This window comes from Rhinolophus sinicus, chromosome 8 (genome assembly GCF_057876585.1).
Source record: "Rhinolophus sinicus isolate RSI-liver-muscle chromosome 8, RSI-T2T, whole genome shotgun sequence".
In the NCBI taxonomy this organism is placed as follows: Eukaryota; Metazoa; Chordata; class Mammalia; order Chiroptera; family Rhinolophidae; genus Rhinolophus; species Rhinolophus sinicus.
In genome coordinates, this window is record NC_142508.1 from 69,480,159 (window position 1) to 69,493,860 (window position 13,702).

General features: G+C 43.1%; 1 protein-coding gene and 1 long non-coding RNA gene across 5 annotated transcripts in view; one reads left to right on the forward strand and one right to left on the reverse strand.

Moving 5' to 3' along the window:
- Positions 1-12,074, reverse strand: part of LOC141567504 (uncharacterized) — a 63,990-nt gene extending 51,916 nt beyond the window's left edge. The window contains exons 1-2 of one of the 2 annotated variants that reach the window (XR_016022068.1): positions 11,937-12,074; positions 11,097-11,211 (exon numbers count right to left, since the gene is read on the reverse strand). This is a non-coding gene — a long non-coding RNA (uncharacterized LOC141567504). Of the gene's footprint in view, positions 1-11,096; positions 11,212-11,898 lie in introns of both variants that reach the window. The other variant, XR_016022069.1, reaches the window with a different exon arrangement.
- The window catches only part of CDH8 (cadherin 8), a 324,252-nt gene continuing 322,567 nt past the window's right edge, over positions 12,018-13,702 (forward strand). Inside the window, exon 1 of one of the 3 annotated variants that reach the window (XM_019755067.3) lies at positions 12,018-12,598. The gene's annotated coding sequence lies outside the window, so the exon portion shown is untranslated. Of the gene's footprint in view, positions 12,599-12,942; positions 13,593-13,702 lie in introns of those variants that run through there. The other 2 variants (XM_074314784.2, XM_019755057.3) reach the window with 2 other exon arrangements.

Here is a 13,702-nt window from a genome sequence, read left to right on the forward strand (position 1 = left end):
AACCCTCAAGTTTAGTCCTTCCATCCTATGTATTCTACAGATTAAGACTCCATTTATTTCAAGCCCGGGTCCTCACTCTTCACACATCCTTTCTTCGTACAGAAATCTACTTTAGATGTTACATCATGTACGTAATTTTGTATATTTTGTAATTACGTAGATTTTGCGTAATTTACCCCTCATTTTTGCTAGAATACTCCTGAGGCTTTTGTTGTCCTGAGGAAATCACATCCAATATTCTGACATACTCCACAAACAAGTATAGCTGTATGTCCTATTAAAAGATACAGTGTCAAAATAAATAGACAGATAAATGAAAAAAAAAAAAAAAATACAGGTTAACCACCTCTGGTTAGGGGAAAGTGGAAAGATTTTTGAGAGCAATAAGATTCTGTTCACAAATGAGACTTTGGAACTACATCATTTGGGTATAAGATCCTGGGAGGGGGGGAAATAAGTTCCTCTTTTAAAGGTAAAAACAGCTTTAAAGTTTCATTAGGCTCTTTTAAAAAGGCTTCTTGAACATCAAATATCTTTTCCAAAACACTCCACTGATTTAAGTGTAAATTAATCAGAAATGCATGGTTTCCATTTCTCTTAGAATACACATGGATTTTTACAACCTGATGCAAAATGCCTTTCCTGTTTTCCATCACTTCAAAATTTGAAAGGGTACTTTAGGTGCTCCAGACTGACTCAAAAGTGCTAAGCCTTGCCCGTGATTTTTGCAAAGCATGAGAAGTGGTGGCTTTGGCATGAGATTTCTTTGGTCCTCTGCATGAATACTAAAGGAATGTGCTTTCTTAGAATTCCTAACTGAAAAGAAGTAATTAATGAGCAATGTGACCTTGGTAATCTTTCTAGACTGTAGCATGGCACAGCAGAAAAAGCAAATGTGTTCAAATATCTCAGATTGGTTCCCAGCTTCAGTTCTGACTATCTGTTTCCGGTTTCCTCATCTGAAAAATAGGGGTCCTGGACACCATCTATTTATCTTGCAGCTTGCTGTGGGATAGATATGAGATGATAAATCAACAAAAATTTATCGAGCATCTCGTCTGTGCTACTGGAGATTCAAGGAAAAATGAACAAAATACTTATCTCTGGTCTTCAAGGAAACTCATAGCTTTGGAGGAAGAAAGCACTCTGGGAATCTATGTTTTAGAGCTTTGTTTTTGGGATGGAATGATGCATGTGAGAGTAAAGGCTACAATGCATTCTGCCTGAGGGGTCACTTATTTCCTGAATGAGAACTGCTTTGTAAACACTCAGGTATTAAATTAGAGGCGAGGGATTCTTATTAATACTGGGTGTCATTATAATTATTATTTCTACGAGTATTATTACTACTCATGCAAATCACCATTTGGCATCTGAATTGTTTTGTGGTAGTCACTCTTAGTTGTGTCAGTTAGAAGAATTTTTATTTTTTTCCAATTGTTCAGCCTTTAAGTCTGTTATCTTCACTGTTCTATTTCTGCTCTAGAAGACTGAGTTTCCTGGTGTTGTTTCTTTTCACTTTGTTGTGCCATCCTCTTTTTTCCCTCTCTCTTTTCCATGTGAAATCTGTTATTCTTGTTGAGTTCCCTACACCAATCTGCTGGGCCATCTGATTTTTCTAACTCCAAATTTGGGTCTATTTCTAGCTAACTGTTGACAACAACACCATATTTATCTTTGCAGTCATATTCATTGGTTCATTACCTTAAATAATACAATTCCTAATATCGACTATGTATCAGGATTTGGGTTAGGTTTGGGATATACAGATATGGATAATACAGTCTCTGCTTTCAAGGAGCTCAGAATCAATCTGGAGAGGATGGCAGACAAATAAACATAAAATGATAGAACAGTGTGTTCAGCTCCCTTACTGCAGATGTGTGCAAGGAATAGCAGAGGTATAGAAATGGGGACAGGAGTAGAAGTCTACCTGTGATTCATCTGGAAAGAGATGGTGGCTACTAGTCATTAAGAAGAGAAAGAAAGCCATTTCTCTATGCTCAGGGTCTGTTCCACAAGCTGATTCAAAGTGCACCCCCAGAGTAGCAGCCAAACCTACTGGCAATTCCAAGGAGTGTCTCTGAGGGACTTGAGCTCTTCTATAACCGTGTTTCCCCAAAAATAAGACCTCACCAGGAAATAAACCCTAGCATGATTTTTCAGGATGACATCCCCTGAACATAAGCGCTAATGCGTCTTTTGGAGCAAAAACTAATATAAGACCCAGTCTTATTTTCGGGGAAACACGGAATTACCAGCAGGACCATCACAATGCACCTCCAAATAGGCATATGATCTATGTAAAAAATAAACAAACACACAAAACCAAAACCATGTTCTTGGCTATGCAAATTCAGGTTCTACGCAAGTCCCCAGAGAATCCATACTCTCTTACTCAGCCCGTCACAGTCCCAGCATTTGTGGGTACGGATTTCCTCCCCTGACACCTTCCCATGTATAAAGCCGGTCAAGCTCTAGTCTTCAGCGTCTATGGCTTCCAGATAATTGGATAAATGAAAATGTCCAGTGGAGTTCATAAGTAGGGAAGTGAGTATGAGGCTGACCCACTCTTTTGCAGGGTACTTCTCCTCTGAGGCCCTCGACTGGCCAAGAAAAGACTCACCTACCAAATAGTTTGAACACTAGTATGAAGCCTAGTGGCTAGTCCTTTTCCCTGTCTAAATTTTAGCACCCTCCTGGCTGAAAACTGATACATAGGTGTGGGGACAGAGCCCCAGAAAGTAGTTTCCAGGCTCTCGGCCTCACATAGACAGGTGCTGGCTCAGGTAGTAAATGGCCATCAACTGTGATTAGATGGCCATCAACTGTGGCTAGTTGGCCATCAGCTGTAACCAGTGAGCCATTGGCCACTAATATAACTGCTGTGGCTACGCTAGCAAAAAAATGGGGGCTAGCAAGAAGATGGTGGCTGAGCTAACAAGAGCGGATTGCAGAGAGGCGGATGCCACCAGCGAGAATATAGTGGTATGACTCCCACATTTATGGCTCCGTGGGTGTTCCTTTTTGGCCTCAGCATGTCCTGCGTTCTTACGTGGGGAGCGGGAGCAGAGACCCCGCAGGCCGCCCTGCATGACAGTAGGAGAGTGCTCCTTCACGAAGGATCTTGTCCGTAGCCCTTTTTTTCTCTTGTCTATGCCTTGAGATCCCATCATTTCTCCTGTAGGTCATTAAATGCAAACTATTAATCCATATTTTGTTACCAGATAATGACACTGAAGCCAGCTTCCTTCTCACATTAGCTGTTATTCGTCTCTGATAACTGAAGGGGTGGTGGTGGGTGGGGGGAACATAAGAAAAAACAATTTTAATCTTCAACAAGGAATGTAATTGGCCATACAAGGCATAACCTGTTTAGAAAGTGATGATTTGAAGATGAAAGGCTGATATGCCTGGAGCTCAGGAGGAATTGGAGAACAGTGGATGCTGCTACCATGTGAGGGGCTGATGGAGGCCTGACCGAACGCCCTGTGTAGCTACAAGACAGCGTTATACAGTTAAGATCAGCCTCACTGTCGGGCTCGCAGGAGCTCTGTTTTCTGGCCATCTGTTCTTTTCAGGTCGGTATCGATGGGCTCACCTGAGAAGATACTAACATGTGCGCTGAAAAATGGACACTGTTTCTTTTGTTGCATCCTTTAAAAACATCCCAGAAAGCATACAAGACCTGTTACACAGACTGTGTGAGACTCAGAGTGGTTATCAAACTGGTTAACCAGCCAGCTGGTCTAATTTACAAAGTCTCTAATGTGTTCAGCTAGGATTTGAAACCACGTGCATAAGACTTCAAACACCTGGCTCTTTCTTGCAGGCATCACAACGCCTACCCCCAAATCAGGGAGTGAACATTTTCTTTTTTCCCCTGATTTTATTAAATTTATTGGGTGACCGTGGTTAATAGAATTATATAGGTTTCAAGTGTACAATTGTATAATACATCATCTGTATATCGCACTGTGTGTTCACCACCCAAAGTCAAGTCTCTTTCCATCACCATATCTTTTACCCTCTTTCCCCTTTTCAAAGAACTGAGCAAGGTTTAGTTTGGTTGGTGCCTACTAGGCAAATAGATTGTGCTATGAAGTGACAGTGGAGAGATAAACATAAGCCTAACTGGGATTTAGAGAAATAAAATACATTTCTCTCCACCGTTTCCTCATCTGAAAATGAGGAGGTTATGGTAGAGCATAAACGAGATAACCTATGCCTGTCAATCCCTAGAGTGCCTAACAGGATACTAAACACTCAATAATAATACCTACCACTGCTAGTGCCATTTATTATCGCATTGTACTCCACAAAATTGATTATATACCTTATGTAATTTCAGGGAAGGCTATAACATGGGGAAAAATAAGGCGTTCCCTGCTCAGGCACAATGAGATAATTTGGGGAAAAAAGCCAGACTATCATTATGCAAAATTCAACATGCTCCATCATTTTGGCAAAAGCTACAAGCATTTGGTTTTCTCTGCTTTTGGAGAATGCCAGAGTCAGTCTTACGTATCTCTATGTGAAATGAGTGGCTTCTGTTTGGGTTTCCAACTGGAATACCAGAAAACGTTTTGGGGATACAAAAGAACATATAAGAGCACAGTTAGTTTTCTCTGACATTGTTGTCTTCTTCTGGTTTCCAAATAATCCTCACTCCAAAAATCTGTGGCACATAACATCTGCTTTGAAGGAGCCTCTGGGCTGCATTAGTGAGCCAAACTCCAGAACACTGAAATAATTCAACAAAGACAAGACATATTATTAGATGGAGCAGATATGAGGTGCAGGGAGTAACACAATCTCGCCAGAAAATGAAAGTAGACTTTTTCTAAACTGCATTAATTTGGCTCTGAGTACTTGTTTTGATCCCCCACTGTCCCACTCTTCTGACTTCATAGTTTGAAGACTACTTAGGTTGTCAGCTTAATGATTTTTCCCTGGGCCAATGTTTGCAGAGCCAAGTGACAACCTGACATAGGATGACCGAGGATCGGGTCATGATTTTGTCAAGAGTTAGTTATGTAACTTTTGGCTCAGAAGTGAAAAGCCTTAACTGATTCTTTTTCTATAAAATGAAGAGGTTTAACTAGATGATCTCGAAGGGCCCTTTTGGCTCTAAAAGCTTAATACTCTGTAACACTGAGGAAATAATTTATCTTCTTCTCACTTGGCAAGATTATTGCAAGGATCAAATAAGAGAGCCGATGTGCTGGGAAATAGATGAAGGGCTATGTAAATCTAAATAGTAATAGCAAAAGTGTGCGTCAACCTTGGACTCCAGTACTGAAGAGTTAAGTAAGACGTTGGAGTCCATTTGGTTTCATTGTCTGAAATGGTCTCCAGAATGGTTTGTTGTACTGAATGAGAATCATCTTGTTTGCTTTTTAAAAATACACATTGGGGGAATGTGGTTTAGTTAGTTAACCATAGAATCGGGTCCATATTTACAAAACCACATGCGATTAAGGCGTCTGATTCTGTTTGGGCACATAATGTTTAGTTTATCTTGAATTGCAATGTATGAGTCCCTTCTATAGTGAGATATACATTGTTTTAAAAGTAGATTATACTTGTTACTAGTATTTTGTCTTCTTATTTTATTTTACTTTATTTTATGCACCTCACTTGTTTATTGCAATTTTATTCACAATGGCCAAGACCTGGATACAATCCAAGCATCCATGAACAGATAAAGATGTGGTCTATAGAATACTATTCGGCCACGAAAAAGGAAACTCCTCCATCTGCAACAACATGGATGGACCATGAGGGCACAATGCTAAGTGAGTACAGTCAGATAGACAAGAAAAATAATGTATGACATCACCGACATGGGGAATGGGGAACTTCAGTCAAACATGTAAAAACGTAGATTGGTGGCTATCGAGTTACTGAGAGGTGGTAGTAGATTATAGTTAGTGTTGGGAACACTGAGTTTGAATTGCGCTCTGTAACTTTTAACTGCCTGTCCTTGAGCAAATCACTTAGCTTCTCTGAGCCTCAGTTTTCTCATACTTTAAAGGACACCAACAGTAGCCTTTCCATCCATAGTGCCTTAATAATTATAGAGACACTGCATGTACAGAGGCTAATGGAGTCTATTATAAAGTTAATTTGCCGCCCTCTTTACTTTCTTTTGAAAGCATCATAGCTATGAGGGTATTGGCAAAACACAGTGCTCTGAAATCATCATATTATTGGTAAATACATCTCAGAGTTGCGTAACAGGTGTTTAGATATCCTACCATGTGAACGGATGCCAATACATAAGTGTGTTTACAGATATCTGCTTCTCTCTCACCGACTAAGTGTTTAGTGGGTGGCGTCTGGGTGAGTAAAATTACCTTCTGTTATTGTTAGCTTGTTTTAAAATTTAGGGAGATACGCCCAAATGTATGTCTTGTAGGAATTTTGCCTTCCTATTTAGCTATATTTATTCACACGCTGACATGTTTGTGAAAGCAAGCATGTTTTTCTTCTCCAAATATTCTTTCCCACTTCCTACCATTCCAAGTCTCTTGAGCAATTCCGCTATTTACAATAAAGTTGTTTTAATGGTGTGCTTATGAAAATACAGATCGTGATCACAGTTTCCCTTTGGACTACCAAAGAAAATTTGAAACTGTGTTAGAGTAGATGCAAGATGAAAGGTAGGTTCAACTGTATATCAAACTGCATCTGAGGAACTGAAATTGTTCTATAAACCTCAATTAGGCCTCATACCACCCCCCTGAGGCAAGAAAGAAGTATTAGGCACTTTTATGGAGACACAAGCTGAAAACCCATGGAGAGGTTAATCAATTTGCATCCAATGTCTTATAGCTGGGCTGCACGAGTTAGGAACAAAACAGAATTTCTTCCTAGGGAGCAACTTACTTTCTTTTATTTGCCTGATTACTAGAGTATATGAAACTTCTGGAAAATTATGATGAATGTTCAAAAGAAACCCCTGAGAAACGACTAGCATTTGTTTCCCAGTTTAGTAAATGAGTGATTTGTTTTTCATGCAAACGTAACAGTACCTTTTTTTTTTCCTGTTTTGTCAAACACTTTGTTGGAAATCACCCCGCTGAGAAAGGAGAAAAGGAAAAGCGGAGCAATTCAGGAATTAGGATAGCAATTGGTAGAATATTTCTTGTTTCTTTCTACCTCCTACTACATAGCAACCTGCACAGATATTGCACGCTAGAGGGCACTTGAGGTAGAAGGAAGAAAAAAAAAAACGACGACGTGCAGTCAAAGGGACCAGTTGCCTGCGCAGGCAGGGGCCGGCAGCCTAAAAGCTGTGCCGGGGTTTCCACGCGGCTGCGTATCTTAAATAAGCAAACAAACAAACAAAAAATCCTTAGAGTGCATTGTGCAGCTTTGACTAATAAAGAAATTTTGGTCACGTTCTCAGGAATGCAATTTCCTTTGAACTTCTTGGAACATTTGCCGAATGCATATACAGCAGTCTTCCCTGGAAAAACCAACTTGATAACAACTGATCAGAATTATAAACTCTAGTTACTACGCATAGTAAGAGATGCGGCCGTACCTCTCCTCGCCCATGCATCTGTATTCCCCTATATATGTGTATTGACACATTAGTATATGTTGCAAATTCCAAATGCCGGTGATCTTCTAGATCACACTTAAGATCAATTACATTGAAATAATTATGTTTTAATATTGAATACAATCTGATCTGTGAAACTTGTAATACTTTGGGGGTGGGGGCGGAGGAAAGGCTCCCTTCAATTTCCCTTTCTTCTTTTTCTTAAAAAAAAACACACAATGTGAACAATTTTTATTTTTTTCCCTCTTCATGGTTCCCAAGTTAAAAGGGATCTACAATATTAATCAAGTTGCTGTTCTTTTTCAGAAAACAAACAGAAACTGAAAAACAGCTAACTGTGTAGTCCACAGAACCTGGGCTGGCTTATTTGATAGCTTTATCCCAGTCCCTTTAAATGTATCTACTTTAAATGTATCTATTACACCCCCCCCAATGTATCTACTGCCATCCCCCCCCCCCCAGTTTCTTTTAGAAGCTGAATTGGAGTTTATCTCTTTTCTAGCACCTGGGGAGATGGGAGATAATGCCATTTTGAAAAGCTTCTCCAAAATGCTCTCAGCACAGATATGGTTTTCAGAAAGTGTTTACACCTCCATTTACTGAAAATATAATGGCCAGCTCAAGATTAGTAATTATAGTCAATATTAAGAGATCCAGGCCTAATTTCACAGACAGCTAAAACCAGCAGCCAAGAAAGGTGGAGTATCACAACTCTGAATAGCAAGCTCACTGATGATTTTAGCCGAAGAATCCAGAGCCACGTCTAAAGAAATCAGTTTAGTTTTCCAAATCCTATAACAGACTTGGTGAAGTAATCACTTGATACAGTTAGTGTACATACTGTTTTCTTTTTCTTTCTTTCTTTATTTTTTTTAAAAATAGTATTCGGTTATAGAATATTCCAGGACAAAATTAATAAGTATTAATCTAATACACAACTTTATTTTTCTCATATACTACATCACCTGAGAAAAGAATAGCCTAGTGGTTTTAAACCCTAGTAAGCAACAGAGTCCCCTGAAGCATTTGGTAAAAACCCAGATTTCTGAGCCCCACCCAGATTCAAGCATAAGAATCTGAATTTCTAACAAGTCCCCTGAGAACACAAAGGCAGGACCTGGTCCAGAAATCATAGCTTGGGTAGAACCACTATAATTGCTCACATATTGTAACTTGAGCACCATCATATCTGTTTAGGATTTTAGCAAAAATAAATAAATAAATAAATAAATAAATAAATAAATAAATAAATAAATAAATAAAACTGTCTGAAACAAACTCTGAAACTTAGAAAAAAAGTTTCCTAAATTTATTATATTTCAACATTTACAAATTTTTTAAAACAGCTTTCTTAATTTGTTTCATTCTTATGATGTATGCTCCAATACCGAAATTGAAAATAAAATTTGAAGTTCCTTTTACCTAATGCCACAGTTGTTATGTATTACTTACTCCCTCCTCAAAATAAAACAACAACAAAAGTATCCGACATGGTGGTTTTCAGATTTCTTCATTAGGATTTCTTAACCTAGAATGTGAAAAAAGGACTATGAATTTCTGGAGAATATCACATACTAACTGGTTTTACATTTGTGTTTTGGCCATCTTCATTTTTCATATTCTTAAAAAGTTTTTATTTTAACTCTTATTTGCAAATACCCTTGACAGGTAACACGTTGTGAAATCCTTTCACTCATGGGCGGATGCCTTTCATTCATTCCTCCACTTTTCACCTTTAGGAGGTGTTCCGTGAATGAATGAATGAATCCGTCAATCTATATTTAAAGGCAATCCAATGAATCTGAAAGTTCTCAGTGAGCATACCATGTTAAACTCTTTTTTTGTTTGTTTGGGGGATATTTTAAGTTAGTTTATTTTAGTTTTTAAGCATGTACGGAAGACTGACAAGAAGAAAGGTTGAAATTCAATGCAGCCAATAATTGATACATTCCATTCTGCCATTACCAGCTCACTGGAGAAGTTGGAGTCCTCCTAGCTTTGCCAGGGCACTGCTTCCTGTAAGCCATCTGATCCCTCACTCTCCAACTAACCAGTCATTTGGTTTACTGTCTTTCTCAGTCAAAATTATAACAAAAGTCCCATCTGCAATGAAAAAGTAAAGTGTCTTTTACTACATGAAGTCTCTCGCCATCTCATTCAACTGCAGTAGACTCCTCTGCAAAATTGTCTGCTTGTCACCGAAACCCAGGCTGGAGACAGACATCCTGCCTCATCCTACCTAGTGCATCAGTCATCCAAGATTGTTCTGAATGCAAAGGTCTCACCCCCTCCCCCATCTCCTCGGATTATACTTCTGCCCTATCAGATAATTCTTCCCCCTTCTCCCCCCCAAAGGCTCTACAACACATGCAATTTCAGTCAGCACTCTAAAAGCCTATGTAACATAGTCCTCTCCCTGCTGGAAGGCTGGAACCCTGGAAGGGATGTTGAAAAGAAAACACTTCCTTAAGGAGTGAGTTAGGGTCTCACCATTGTGGCATTGCACTGCATCCTATTAAGGGTAGGTGGAATTGCTAAAGAGGCAAATGCCTTGTCTTTCAGCATCCCTGATTATTTTAGAAATATCCTTATAGGGCTTTTAAACAGCATCCTAATCCTCTTTCACACTGCTTAATCATCCAGACCTGTCCTATGATACAGGAGAAAACCCTACTGCAGTGCTTTGAGCACAGATGAGCAGAGAAGAGAAGGCTACCGTGAATTCGAGGTTGGCCAAAACTCAGTGAAGACAATGTGTGTAACTGCTCTCAGAGTAAATGTGGATAAGGTGAGTGAAAATAAACTCATCCTAACCCAAGGTATGTAAAGGCGTTGGATTCTGACTTGTTTCATTTTTTCAGAATAGTTTTTATTTTTCTTTAAGAAAATGAGATTTGAAGATACTGTCTATTACTACGGTCTGGCTTTCTTTTGAGATGAGTGTTATTTGTGACAAAGCCCAGGCTTCAGTAACACATAACCTTTTCTTTAGTTCTCACTGATGTAGGAAGGTACCCCAAGCAAAGGTTCAGATCATTTGTTCCAAGTGTAAATGAATGTCGGAAAATTAAGCCCAACCCAAGATGTGATCTATTTCTTTGTCCACCTGGGACTACCTGGTCTAGCAGCAGTTATATTGTGATTGAGGTGTGAGGGCTGTTCTTTTTCTGTTCTTTTTCCAAGACAGACTTAGCCAGTTCCTGAAAACCTTATAGCAGAGTCTGAGAAAAGAACCAACAGTTACTTAGTGACTGCCTGGGGGGAAAATGCTTCCTGGTTCTCTTCAGTTCTCCCTCTCTGAAATAATTCATTAAGTTTCTTGCCCATGACAGCTAGAATGTGAAACCGACAGATATTAGACCTATAGTCAATATTCTTTTCAACATTTCACAATGGGATGTTAGATTCAGCACACACAAAAAATGTCAAATCTGCATAAATATTATAAGCATATTGTGTCTGTTTTCTCATTCTGCTCACTCTGTCTCATTAATTTGAGTCAGACAGTACAAGCTCTACAGACCTTGTATCTGGTCCCCTGCACGCGCTTTTCTCCTTCTGTTTCGGCTCTGCCCCCAGAGGGTAACACCCTCACAGCTCACCTCTCGTGCATGGAAAATGGACTAAATTGAGCTGACCTATAAAGGGAGTTAAACAAACAAAAAGTTAAGAGTTAGTTCATCTAATTTTTCACTAATTTTATTAAAAGATGGCTGAATATTTCTGCGTGGTGGCCTCACTGATGAGAAGAAAAGAAACGACCTCCTAATTCATGATCGCTTCTTGTGGCACTGGTTCTACGCCAGAGTGGCCATTTCTCAAGATGAGTGGAGTCCATCAGAGGACTTGCAGGGACCACACACAGGGCATCTCTTGGTGGGGACAGAGGAGCTGCACGCATGGTGCCTGAGGGGTGATCAGGTGGCCAGGGCACATTGAGAAGACAGCGATGTCTCCCTTTATTTCCCAAGCAAGTTCTGCTCCTCTTTTCACACCTTCTTACTGTGGCTGCTGCTCTGCTCTCCCTTATCTCATCTTCCCAAAGAAGTAGAGCCTGGGGCTATTACTAGGAACGCCCTCCACCCACAGGACCTCTACACGAGGCCTCTCACCCCTATCGCCTCGACTACCAGGCATTGGTTTACAGTCGACTCTCCACGATACGCTGTTGGAATAACGAGGAGGCAAGCTGCCCACAAGCACCCTTTTGCCATGTGGCCCTTTTCCTCCCCCGGAAAACAGCTGTGGGTCACTGAGAAGCTTTTCAAGAGAATGCCAGCCCCACAGCTCAGGTGAGCCTCCAGAGAAATAAAGCTCACAGGTACCTCCTCCGCATCCTTTCAGCTTGTGCCAGCCGTCTTACCCCGGTGCTTGGCGCTCCGCGGGCTGCGTGCATAACGTGGAAGGGCGCATCTCCACCCGCTGCCTCCTTTGGCGGCGGAGACGCGCGGGGCGTGCTTCCGCGCGAGGAGCGAAAAGTTGTGCGCCCACTTGGTAGGGGGAAGCGCCAAGGAGCCAGCACGCGCGAGAGAAGGGGGAAGGCAGGGAGGGGGCGGGGAGGGGGGCAGCTTACACGAATTTCCAAGTGGTAGACCTGCCTCTGCGCTCTGCCCAATGAGATCCGTCAGGGGAGGCACCCGGCTCACTTTTCCACATCACTTCACAGTTACATTTGGCAGGCAGGCGGGCTCGCACGCCGAAGCGCTCAGCCCAGAATTAGTGGATTTATTTGGAACCTCCCTGCCTCCTCGAAGCGGGTCCGCTGTAGCCGGTGTTCGCACAGACGGTAGCTAGCTTGCACCCAGCCGCTGCAATTGGGGCTGCGGACACCCAGAGCCCAGAGCGCCCGCCCCGCGTCTCTGCGCCAAGTCCCGCAGATCCGAGAGGCATGAACGGAATCCGGAGGCGCCTGCCCAGCGCGCGGGGACCGTTCGGTGCTCGCCGCCCTCGGGAGCCGACCTCGCGTCCCTCCAGCCATTTGTGAACCAGGAGGCTTGAAATTCGCCAGCGCTGAGCCCTACAAGAGTAAGTGCAACCCCCTCCCCCCGCCCAGGCTTTTCTCCACGCCGGGAGGACCCAGAAGGGGCCGTTTCTTTTAGGAATTCCCATGCCCTTTTGGACACCTTGCGCGCCTCCTTCCGCTCAGATGGTGGATGCGGGTTCCCAGCCCAGGCGCCGGGCTGAGCTGCGTCTTCTTTCCTGATATGCACAGCCAATGGGGTCACCACAGGGTTTTGCCTGATGATTTTCGCAAACTGCTGTGACAGTCGATCCTGGGGAGTAGCAAGCCGGCTGTGCCCCTCCAGTTTTCCTGCCGGTCTCCCTCCTTGCAGTCGTCTGGCGATTCCGCTGCCTCCCGAGCCAGGCAGACGCGGCTGCAGTCGCGCGCCTTCACTGCGGGGGCCGCGCAGTGAATGGGAAGCACCTGCCGCTGGTTGTGAGGCGGGCGCCAACCCGCGAGGAAAGGGGGCGAAGGGGCCGGGGTGCCCTCTTGCTGGTTTGCTGCATCTCTCCACCCCCGAGGAGAGGGAGGGCGACCCCCGCGGTGGGGATGCGGATCGCGACTCCGCAGCCAGAGCCCCAGCTCCAGGCTTGCCCACAAGTGGCTGCTCCAGCCTGGGAGGCGCGGTGCCGGTTGCAAACTTGCGGGATTCCGCGTCACCCCGGGGCTCTGCAGTCTCCAAGACATTGCCCTGCACCCAGGCAGGACCCCCAGGCAGTGTCCTTTCTGATCCGGCGAGATTGAGCTCACAGAAGCCCCCAGAGCCAGGGACTCCTCGGTCCCCAACTCTAACAGCGCCTGCTGAACCGGGAGCTGTGTTTTCTTTCATCGCACCGCGCTTATCCGCCAATCCTTGGGGGCGGGCCGCGCCCCTCGCAGGAACGGGGGAAGAGAGGGCTCTCGCCTGAGTCCTGCCAGAGCGTAACAGGTTCATACGGGACCTACTCCCGTCTCCCAGGCTCCAGCAAAGGTTGGGAGATAGTGAAAACCTGCCGCCGCCAACGGTGATGCCAACAGGTATCCACGTTTTCCTTCGCCTTTTCCCTCCCCAAGACCAAAGCCTTCTCCCCACCCAACCTGGCCTAAACCTCAAAGTTCCCTTGTCGTTGACCCTTCCCCGCAGGTAC